General features: G+C 42.8%; 1 protein-coding gene across 1 annotated transcript in view; it reads left to right on the top strand.

The window, feature by feature from the left end:
- ULK4 (unc-51 like kinase 4) overlaps nucleotides 1–12459 on the top strand; it is a 575532-nt gene that overhangs the window by 65052 nt on the left and 498021 nt on the right. The window lies entirely within an intron of this gene.

Raw genomic sequence — 12459 nt, 5'->3', positions numbered from 1 at the left:
ACATTGTGGGGTGGTGGATACTGCTTTTAGCGTGTAGATATTTGGTATTACCTAGAGTGGATGCATCCCAGAACCCTCTTCGGGAGTTAGTTGGATCTAGAACACTCCAGGAGTCATCTTATTAGCCAAAGGGGAGTTTGGGGGGAAATAAAAACAGTGACCTTCCAATTCAGGGTGACAATGAGAAGTTTTAAAAAGTTATTATCTGCTGCTCTTTCAAGCCCGTGTTCTCTCTTGAAAATTTCTCTCTGGTTTCTTCTCTGTAGGAGCCCGTGTTCACTTTGAACGTGTATGTATTCTTTTCTTTCTCTCCCCTCATGTCTTTCTAAGTAAATTTCGTTCAATAAAAATAATCTTGTTTCAATTAGCATTATTCTCAGTCCTAGAAGGGAGAAGAGTCTTCTATATAAATTTGTAACTACAGTTTTTTTTAGTTATGCTTAGGACAGAGATTTATGCTTTAAAACAAAGAAATGAACTTAAATATAAGAAGGGTTGATGGTGACTAATGGCCACGATTCTCTATTGAGCCAACCTTTCTGCCAGTCACCGTCACGGACCTGGGTGCAAGATAGACGCAGAAGTCAGCAGGAACCCTCGGAGCTGCACAATCTGAATAAGAGGATGCCAGCTAAGGTGAAGTGGATTCAGCTGCTTTCCCCTAAGGCTCTGCTCTGGACCCCCTAAGGATAGCCATACTCTGAAGTAGACAGCCTTCCTGGGCCAGGGAACTGAGGGTGGAATGTGGCATGCCTGGAGAGGGGTAGAAAATGAGTGTGAGGGGAGGGAGTAGGAATGTATGTACAGGATATATAGGAATTCCTCTGCAGTCCTGGAGGCAGTGTGCCCCGGGTGATACCCCACAGAATCAGCCAGAAACTGCTGTGGGTGGGGGCGGGGTGAGGTAGTGATGTATTGAAAAGTTGAGCAGAAATGCCAGCAGTTGTCCAGGGCTGGCCAGATCCTCTGGACGGTGGGTCCTGCGACTTTTAGAGGGACTTGGGAAATAAATGCATCATGCTTTCCATGATGCTTCAGAAAGACTCCGAGTTAGCAACAGAGAAGCAAGTCTCAGGACTGTGGGCAAGAGTCCAGGCAGAAACGAGCCTTCACAGGATTAAGGTGGTTGGTCTTTTTAAATTTCTTAGCTGGGACAGGATTTAGTACTTGTTAGAGGAAAATGAGATTACTCCGAGTCTTTAGTATATATTATGCAGTGCTCAAAGCAGAGAGTCTCTGCGACTTTGAGTCAAACAAGGATTTCCTAGGCTTCACACCCAAAGCAGAATCTATAAAAGAAAAAAAAATCAATAAATTAGACTTTATAAAATAAGAAACCGCTCCGCCCCGGAACTTGTTACGACGATGAAGAGTGAAGTTGCACAGTGACATATCTGACAAAGCGCCCATTTATCATGTTTAGGATAAAGAACTCTTAAGTCTCGACAGCTGAAAAAAAGGAATCCACTTAATAAAGGGGCGAAAGTCTCAGGAGACAGTTCACCTCGGAGGCAACGTGAATGGCAAGCAAGTAGATGAAAATGTAATCTAGTGTTATTATCCATTAGGGAAAAGCAAACAGACGGCTACTCCTCACTCGGTAAAGCAGCTTAACAAATAATGACAATATCAACTGCTGGCAAAGATGCTGAGAAACTAGATCTTTTAACATTGTTGGTGGGAGTGTAAAATAATATGAGCACTCTGGGAAGCATTTTGGCAGTTTCATAAAAAATAAAAATGTGCCCTTACCATATGACATTGCAGTTTCATTCCTGGAATTTCAGGGAAATGAAATTTATGCTTATATAAAAATTTATGATGTCTGTTCACACCAGCCTCATTTATAATAACCAAGAGCTGAAAATGCCAAAATATCCCTCAAATTGTGAGTGGTTTTGCAGAATTTGGCACATTTGTAGTATGGAACCCTTAGCACCAGAAAGGTATTAACTATGATGTGCACAGCAATTTGGAGTGATCTCAGTGACATGGTGCTGAGCAGATCACATTAAACAGGTGTTTTGTTTTGTTTTTGTGGTTTTGGTGATCACACCAGGTGGTGCTCAGGGCTTAGTCCTGGCTCTGCACACAGGTGTCACTCTTGGCAGGGTTTTGGGGACAATATGGGGTAAAGGGGATCAAACTCAGGTCTGTGCCTTTTCTTTCTGCTGCACTCTCTCTCTCTCTCTCTCTCTCTTTCTCTCTCTCTCTCTCTCTCTCTCTCTCTTTCTCTCTCTCTCTCTCTCTCTCTCTCTCTCTCTCTCTCTCTTCTCCTCTCTATCTGGTTCCTTGGGGATCACTCTTAGCAGTGTTCAGGGGACCATATGCAGTTCCAGGGATTGAACTGCTGCATACAAGGGAAGTGTTTTAACTCCTGTGCTATCTATCACTCTAGTCCCTAAATAGGTCCTTTTAAAAAAATTACAGAATCATAGAACTAGAGCACAGGTCAGTGATTACTAGGGATTTGGGATATTATGAAAAGAGGGGGAGTTTGATCATATGGAAAAGAGTGAAGGAAGGTTTTTTTTTGTTGTTGAAATGGAATAATTTTGATTGCAATGTATATGAGCCTACACGTGGCAAAATGGCACAGAACTAAATACACTGTTTGGGCCACGTGAAAGATTTAGTTTGATCTTGCACTACGGTTCTATAAGCTGTTAACCTTTATGGGAAGCTGGAGGGAGTGAGATCTCTGCAATGCTTTTGCAACTTCTTATGTCAGTCTGTGAATCGGTTAAGAAAAATTGTTTCATGTTATAGACTCCATCTATAACAATGAGTTTGCTAAGGACGTAGGGTGACGGGGGTATGGGAGGGAAACCTGGGTCGTTGTAGGAGAGACATGGACACTGGCGGTGGGATTGAAGTTGAAACCCTGGATGCTTGAATCTGTATTATTAACAATCATGAATCTTGGTGCCTAAATAAAAATGTAATAAACGAAGTGTTTTTAGGGTCCGTGGTTTGCTCAGAGATAGAGCACATGCCTGCATGTGGTTGCTGGTTCCATTCCCAACACTGCCCCACACGCTGCTTGTCATCCCTGACCCCACAACAGAGTGCGTGATCTTCAGGGCACCGCAATCGAGTACGTGACCCTTGGTCATTGCAACTATAGCTCAGTGGTGGTGGGTGGGGGAGGAGAAAAGTGTTTCGTATTTTCCAGCATATCAACCACATATCTGAGAAAGCGCTCATTTATCATACTTACGATAAAGAACTCTTGAGTCTTGACAGCTAAAAAAAAGAATCCACTTAGGAAATGGGCAAAAATCTCAGGAAACAGTTCACCTCGGAAGCAACGTGAATGGCAACAAGAATGACAGTACTGCCACATAATAGTATTTGTTTTTTGTAAACCAAGATTTGTATCTAGGCTCATTTCCCTTTGGCCTGAAGAACTTTAATATTTCAGGTCAGGGAGATGGCTCAAGAGCTGGAGCCATCACCTGCTTTGCATTCGAGGGCTCCAGGTTGCATTTCCAGTATCCTAGGGCCCCTGAGCACTGCTGGGAGTAGCCCAGGAGTTCTGTACCACGAGTAGTCCCCAAACACTGCTGGGTGAGGCTCCAAAACAAGAATGATGCAAACTTAAAAAAAAGCAAACAAAAAAAGAAATTCCCATTTCTTGGTAAGATTCATTTTGGAGAGTAATTTGCCCACTTTCTCTTTACTTCTCCTTGATCTTTTGGAGTGTTTTAGAGTATTTCCATCAGACTTAAAATTCCAGGATTGCAATTGTTTTCTTTTTTTCTTTTTTTGGGTTTTGGGTCACACCTGGCGATGCACAGGGGTTACTCCTGGCTCTGCACTCAGGAATTACTCCTGGCAGTGCTCAGGGGACCATATGGGATGCTGGGATTTGAACCCGGGTCGGCCGCGTGCAAGGCAAACGCCCTACCTGCTATGCTATCACTCCAGCCCCTGCAATTGTTTTCAATGATTAAAAATTTTCTTCCGCCTTCTTGAGAGCATGGATGGTTTCTGCTGCGATGCCAGCACTTATTTTGTACATTTGCTTCTACTTTATAATATACGGTATTTCTCTTAAGTGTGCTAAGCTTTATTCGTTAGTTCTGATTTCTGGCAGTTTATGAAATGCCTAGATGGGTGCCTCCTGTATGTCTCTTGGTTGAGGTCCAGTGAGATTCTTGGAAATATGAGCTGATGTTCATTAATTGGAAAAATTTATATGATTGTGCCATCATCAACTATTTCCTCAGTCTTACTCTATATTGTAATAGGGGCCATACCCAGAGGTACTCAGGGCCTCCAGAGCCACAGCCAGCCATAGCCAGCAGTAAACCAGGGCTTACTCCTGGCTTTACACTCAGGAACCAATTCTGGAGGGGCTCAGGGAACCATTTGTGGTACCAGAAGTTGAACCCAGGTTGGCTGAGTGAAAGAAAACCTGCTGTATTATCTCTCTGACCCCTTATTGTGTTTATTTTTAAACAAACAGATAAAGTCACTGTAAATGCAGAAAATTTAAATGACTAGAATGAAATTGAACTATTTGACATTTATAGAATATTTAATTCCATCTATTGTAAAATATATTTTAGAACACACAGTGAATATTCACTAAGGCCATATATTCTTGGCAGTACAACATATAATGAGGATAAGAATAATTTAGAATATATTCTCTGACCACAATAGGATTAAGGTAGAAATCGATAACAAGAAGAGATCTGGAAAATGTAAATGTTAAGAAATTAAGCAAAATACTTTGAAGTAACTCATGTGTCAATGAATAACTTCCAAGAGGGTTTAGATAATATCTTAAACTGAATGTTAATGCCCTCTAACACATTAGAGTTTGAATGATGTTGCTAAAGTGGAGTAAGGGGGAAATAATTAGTAGCTTGAAATACTCATTAACACAGCAGTTCTGAAAACTCTAATAATGTTTATTAGAATTACCTGGAAGGTTTGTTAAAAGGCAATTTGTTGGACCTTATCACCAAAGTTTCTCATTTGGTGGATCTGGAAGGGGGCACAATAATTTACATTTCTAATAAGTTCCAAGGAAAATTCTTTTCTTGCTGATTTAGGGATTCCACTTTATAAATCACTGTAATAGAAATTGAGGCTGTTTTCAGCTCGATTCAAGAAACTAGAAAAAAGAGAGCAAAGTCAACAAAATATAATTCAAATGCAGGAAATAAATAAAACTAAGTTGTTATCAGTGAACTGGAAAAATAACAACAGGTGAAATCAACACTTTATCCTTTAATAACTTAAAAATATTAAGCCTCAGAAACTGTGAGTTTTCATAGAAAAAGTGCAGGAGGATGTGGGACAAAAGTGTTTGGTGGCCAAGAACCAATTCTCTGGCCAGCCCATGGAGACATACCCACAAAGGACCAGGGAACAGAGATACAGGGCCCCGGGCTGGTTGATAGTTTATTTCTCTCCCCCCCCCACCCCCATAGTCTGATCTCTGTCCTTACAACACAATCGTAGTCATAGTTTTGGTCTTAGTCCCAGTCATCATAGTTCCATCATCCTAGTCTCCTCATACACCTCAAAGTCCTCTCTTCATTATCTTGCCTAATCTTTTTTTAAATTTTTTTTCTCTTTTATTTTTTTAATTAATGAATCACCGTGAGGTACAGTTACAAACTTATGAACTTTCATGTTTGCATTTGGTTTACATCCAGTGCCCATTCTCCCCCACCAATGTTTCCAGTATCTCTCCCACCACCCCACCCCACCCCCACCGCCCCAACCTGCCTCTGTGGCAGGGCATTCCCTTTTGTTCTCTCTTCTGTTGGGTGTTGTAGTTTGCAATAGAGGTATTGAGTGGCCATCATGTTCGGTCTATAGTCTACTTTTGGTATGCAGCTTTCAACCTGAGTGGGTCCTCCCAAAATTCTCTACTAGGTGTTTCCTTCTCAGCATGTGAGGCCAATTTCTTCATACTCTTCTCTTCCAGCCCTCCTCCAGTTCCCTCTTACTCCCTACAGCATAGTTATGTAGAAATCATGAAGGGTCGGGGTACACATAGGTGGAGGTGAACAGTATCATAACAACACACAGAGGGAAAGCCACTCCTTTAGGAGAAGTCCTAGGAGGTAAACTCAAGGACAAGATCTCAGCTGAGGGTTCAGCACTCCAGATTACTAGGAGATCCACTCAAGGGCTCAAGGGCAGGATTCCATCCAGGGTGTCTTGCTTTCTCCTTTTCTCAGTCTGTAACCCATTTAAACAATCATAGTGAATTTACTTCTTATAATTTTTCTAGTAATTTTGTATGAACACAATACGAGATATATTCAGCTTAAAGGGTGGCTCTTCCTGGGGACATCTCGCTATATATCCCAGACCACAGTCCTTAGGCCAAGTTAGTCTTTCCGAACCTCAGCAGGGTTCTTATTCAGTTACTTCTTTTTGGGTCATGACAGAGTTTGTTCCATGACCATGCTCTTAACTTCTTATACTTCTTGTGGTGCTTATCTTGTCCCCTTTTGATGCCAGGGTCCATCCAGTCTCTTCATTGGGACCCTCCTTTTGGTGGTGTTAGGAAGTAAGGGCAACTGAGGCGTAAGTCAGGTAAATATGATGGATGCCCAGGAGTAAATATTAGTTCAGAGTCCATTAATTCCCAAGTTACAAAAGCATAGCATCAACTGTCTTCCTGTGTCTACATAAAAAGAACATTGCTAAATAAACCATGCAAAGGACATAAAGAAAATAGAAAAGCAATATAGGAATATTAATGCCTGATGGAATTGGGTGCGTAATAAACCTAAGCTCCCTGTGGGAGGAGGAAGGACAACCCAATGTTATCCAACATAGGGTTGGATAACACTATATATATAAAGGAGGAAAGGCAAGTTACTTACTTCAAAACCAAAGAGGAGATAGCAATATAAGCTCAGCATTTGTTCAAAGGTCTAAGAGGATGAGCTGAATAATTAATGGCCACTTGCTTGACAACTTGAATGGCCAAGTCACTTGAATAACACAGTTTTCTGAATCTGATAGAAAAAGACAGAAAACTTTTAAAAACCTTCTTTTTGTCTATATCTATCTATCTATCTATCTATCTATCTATCTATCTATCTATCTATCTATCTATCTATTAAGGCCTAAGGGGCACTCCCTGACCCCCAACTGCTCTGGGCACAGGTGACTTCACTGGTGAATTCAATCCCTCTTAGGAATCCAATGCCGCTTATATATTAAAGTGTAATCTATTAATATGCACTAATAGCTTATGCATTAGTATATATTTTATTTACTTAGTTTCAAGTTTACAGTCAAGGTCCAACAGGCAGCTTGAGGAACATGACATGGAAGAGGTTTCATGATGTAGGTTACTCATCAGGGCTTATTTCTGGCTCTGCACTCAGGAATCACTTCTAGTGATGCTTGGGGGACCATATGGGGTGCCTCAGATTGAACCCAGGTTGGCTGCATGCAAGGCAAGCACCCTCCTGGCTGTACTATCTCTCCAGCACCAGAGCTTTTCTTTTAATATATTCTGAATGTAAGTCTTTTATCACCTCAGTTTTTTCAGTACTTTTCCCCCCAGTTTGTGCCTTATCTTTTAATTCCCTTCATAGTGTCATTCAGAAGCAGTTTGGGTCAAGTCCATTTAATCATTTTTTTCTTTTTTTTTTTTCTCAAAGTTTTTTGTCTACCTTTTTTTCTCTAAAGTTTTTAATCTATCTTTTTTTTTCTCTGAAGTGTTTGTCTAAGATATTCTCCTATGTTTCTGTATAAAATACTTAACTGATTTGGGTTTTATGATTTGTTTTGAGTTAATTTTGTGTGATTATTAGGTATGTAGGTCAGTGTGTAATTTTTGCATCTAGTCAACGTCATTTAATGAACATGTCTTTGAGCCAAGCAATGAGGTGGGTACAGCAGATACAAGGATAAGTAAAACATGAACTGTCCCCATCCTAAAAAGCCTTATGAGGGACAAAGGGCATTAAACAGAGAAAGAAGAGACATCACAGAGATTGTGTAAGAACAGTGCTGAAGAAAGAAGCTCAGGGGAACTGTGGTAGTGATTGGAAAGAAAGGACCGTGTGCTATAAAGGAGAAGGTGGTCGTCTTTTTCTTGTTTCTGAGAGTTAAGTTGGAAAGAGACATTTCTATTGAATTTGGCAAATGGGGGTTAGTGACTCATAAAGAACTGCTTATATGGTATAGAAGCCAGACTGAGTGGCTGTAGGAAATGCCATAGGGAAGCAAGTGGTTAATGTGTATGTAGATCAGGAAGCTTGGCTATGAGTGGCAGGCACATTTTAATGTTAATGGGAAAGATGCATCTAGGGAGGCATTGGAGAGAGGGCTAGGATAACATCACTAAGGATGTTATGAGCCTCAAGAAGGTAGCTGGAATGACCTTGGGTGACTGACCTTAGGTTAGAGACGGAACACTTAATCTATTCTGACAGGAAGAAAAGATTAATAAAAGTAGATGAGGAGGGTGGCATTTAGTGAGGACTAGGGATCTCTAGCTAATGACTGTTTTTTGGGGGGGCTTTTTGGTCACACCCGGCGATGCACAGGAGTTACTCCTGGCTCCTGCACTCAGGAATTACTCCTGGTGGTGCTCGGGGGACCATATGGGATGCTGGGAATCACACCCGGGTCGGTCTCGTGCAAGGCAAATGCCCTACCTGCTGTGCTATTGCTCCAGCCCCGCTAATGACTTTTAATAATGGCGATTACATTTGTTACTACAAAAAAAGGAGAATGAATTGCTTGGGAATTTGTGGTAGAGGTGAAGATACAAGCTGTCTTCTTGGAACAGGAAAGCTGGCTTAGAGAAAGAAGGGGTCCCTGGGAAAGAAGTTTGTGATAAGGAACTTAATAGAAGCTGGTCGTTCTGCCTAGTTATATGAGGTCTCAGAGAAGGGAAGGGGTGATCCTAAGTGGTAGGAGAGTGGCCCCTCAGAACCCTACTGTGTAAGGCTCTACTGTATGGTTTCGCATGTTGGGCCCCAGAACCCAGACTCAGTAGGACAACAGATAAATAATTGTGAGAAGGTGGTGAACTCATTGACTTGGATGGTCTTTTTGGGTGTAAACTTTCTGGATCACACGGTTTGAAGAGCTCTGAGGAGGTTAGGCATATTAGACTCTGAAAATTGAAGATACTGTCATGGGCATGAGTAGGTGTGAGTGGCTGAGTTGAGGAGGAGGAAAATGCCAGGCTCTGACTTGCTATTAAGGAACTGCATGCTCAGACTGTCCCTGTACCTTCCACATGGGTGTCCACATTGCTAAAGCTAATGACAAAACTACAGGTGGAAAGGGTACAGTAGTGAGCAAGAGCTGAGGTCCTTCATGGACAGGAAGACTGAGAAGTGCTCAGTAACCAAAGGCACCGTAGGAGGTAAAGCAATATCCTGGAAGACTCAAGCTCCAGCCTTTGTAAGTCAGGGGGTGTGAGGGGTATAGGGTGGTGGGTTTGTCTTGAGGAAAAGAATGCCAACTTTACCTTGTCTAAAATTCCTTTCTTCTTTTCCTTCCTTCCTTCCTTCCTTCCTTCCTTCCTTCCTTCCTTCCTTCCTTCCTTCCTTCCTTCCTTCCTTCCTTCCTTCCTTCCTTCCTTCCTTCTTTCTTTCTTTCTTTCTTTCTTTCTTTCTTTCTTTCTTTCTTTCTTTCTTTCTTTCTTTCTTTCTTTCTCTCTTTCTCTCTTTCCTTCCCTACCTCTCTCTCCCTCCCTCCCTTCCTTCCTTTCTTCCTTCCTTCCTTTTCTTTCCCTTTCTTTTTTTTTTTTTTTACTTCTTGTTGATGGCCATTTGTCAAAATGCTACTGTTCTTCAGAAAATGACTTCCCTCTTGTTTGGGTTTAGATTTCCCTCTTAGGGTTTTTATTTTTATTTCCCTCAGAAAGTGCTTTGTACTTGCCCCTTCTGCCTCATTGTAGCCTCCTCCATAGTTAGTTTTTGGATGGAGGCCACACCCAGTGGTGCTCAGGGCTTACTCCTAGCTCTGTGCTTAGGGGTCACTCTTGGCAGTGCTCATGGGACCATATATGGTGCTAGGGATCCAACCAGGGTCGGCCACCTACAGGGCAGGCCCCTTCACTTTTGTGCTCGCTCTCTGGAACTCCTCCATAGGTTTTACACTGAGGGATTCATCACAGTACTGAGGCCGCCTCCAGAGAGGGCATCTGACACACCTGCACTGCATCTCCTTTGGTGGTTTGTTCAGGCTAGAAAACAGCCCAGACTGAGGCCATTCATTACTAGCAGGCCCGCTTCCCCAGCCCCCGCCCAATCATTAGTCACCTTGGATTTCTGTGGTACTTCCCTACTTAGACTTATTTTTCTGGGACTCTTTGGACAGCCAGCGTACCCGTACCACTGACAGGTCACCTCTGTGTAGCATGAAGGAGCCGTCCATCCCGGATTTGCTCTGTTACGCCCCCACCTGTCCCTCTGTTAAGTACATGTCCTTTGGGGGCACTGCCACTTTTGAACCGCCTTGGTTGAGAAATGAATCCTCTCACATCAAAGAATTCTTTAAAGGCATCCTTCCTAATTTCCTATAATGACAGAATTCATTTAATTTCTTACCTGACATGTCGCAGAACAACGTTCAACTTCTGTTTTCTACTCTCATTTTCTACGCTCACTTACCTGGACACCGAATGTTTCTTCGTTGCAATATTTTTAGAGTAGCAGCCATGAGGCTTATATATTTCAGTGTGATGTAATTTAGTAATCCTCAGGAAGCTAGCAAAGCATCACATTTAATTTTCTATTAGATGAAAGCAGAAAAGGAAAGAGAATGGGCGATGGAAAGAATTGCACAAGACACGACTAATCAGAGCTGATCCCTGAAGCAGAAAAAAAAATGCAATTTAAAATGAGCCTCCTTTGTATGTCTGCTGTTTGAGGAGAGTTGAAGAGATTAGCTATTAGTATAGTAGAAGTAAATAATACTAGTTCTGTGTAGCTAGCTCTAATTTGCTGGATTGAAGCAGTATTCTGTGTGCCTGACGTTTATTAGAGCGTTTACATGGCTGAGGGGAATTTTGTTGGTTTGTTTTGTTATTTTTGTTAGATTGCATCCAAAGTGGTGCTTGGGGTCCTGCTGTGGGTGGGGTTGGGGCCACGCAGGGTTGGGTATTGAACAAAGAGCTTGTGGAATAGGTGCTCCAGCCTTGTGATTCCTCTCCCTGGCCCCTAAATGCCTGTTAAATAAAGAGCAGTGGGAGAAATTTGAATTCCTGATACATACATTGTGTGCACAGGCATACACGTGTGTATGTATACCCAGCTACAGATGCCAGTATGAATGCCATTGCCCTGTCATCTTGCAGAAAATCAGAGATTAAGGGTTATTTACGTGCCAAGAAGACAGTTTTTAGATGTCACTCCGAGAGGTGCTTTTAGACCGCCATTCAGGGACATTTTTCAGTTGTGAAACATGGAACAGAAGCTTTCCTCAAAAGACTTTACCGTTTCTTATTGTGTCCCCCTCCTTGGCATTCTTGTGGCCTAGACCGGGGGCCTCACACACTTGGTCGAGGTGTTCTCTGGAGGCCCTCTGCTGAGTAGTGATGCTTTTGCACACTTGACTGCATTGCTGATGTTGCGGCAGTGGGGGGGGGGTGGGGTGGAGGGGGCGGCGGTCACACTTTAGTGGTGCGCTCACACTCACTTGATTGTAGTGCAGTGGAGATCACACGCCCTTGTGGTGTTGGGCATCACAAGTGGCATGCCACTAGGATTGCACTGGCCTGTGGAACTGGATCAAACTCAAGGCTGCCTCAAGGCAGGTGCCCTCCCACTGAGCCATCCCTGGACCCCTGTCTCTATTTTTAAAATTTTATTTGCTCTTTCCCCTCTTCCCTTGGCTTTTGTTGTTCTTGTAGTGACTGGGGGTGGAGGTGGACTGTCACACACTTTAGTTGTGGTATTACTTGGAATTATGTATCATGTATCATTTTCTTATTACTGCTAATTTTTATTTTGTTTTGGGCCTCCCAAGTAGTGTTAAGGGAGTCCTGGGACCCCTCTTGGTGTTGCTCAACCAGCTTAGTGATGAGGCCGGAGAAACATCACTTCTCAGGCCTGTGGTGCTGGGGAGCACCCGTCAGTGCTTGGGGGACCTCCAGTATCACACCTGCTGATGCCTGGAAGCCCAGGTGATTCCAGCATTGAACCTGGGCTAACCACTGTACTATTTCCCTGTTCCTTATCATTATGCTTAAGGGTTATACCCAGCAGTACTCAAGGGGATCAGGGCCAAATAGTCTTGGGGATGGAACACACATACAAGCAGTATGGTGTTTTACCATTTGAACCCACATACCAGCCCCTCAATTCCCCCTTTTTTTTGGCTTTTAGGTCATGCCTAGCAGTGCTAGTTCTGGCTCTGTGCTCAGGGATTGTTTTGGGCGGTGTTCAGGGGACCATATGTGGTACATGGGACTGAACCTTGGTGAGTGGTGTGCAAGACAATGCCTTC

Source organism: Sorex araneus, chromosome 4 (assembly GCF_027595985.1).
Source record: "Sorex araneus isolate mSorAra2 chromosome 4, mSorAra2.pri, whole genome shotgun sequence".
Lineage (NCBI taxonomy): Eukaryota > Metazoa > Chordata > Mammalia > Eulipotyphla > Soricidae > Sorex > Sorex araneus.
This window is presented reverse-complemented; position numbering and strand designations above follow the sequence as displayed.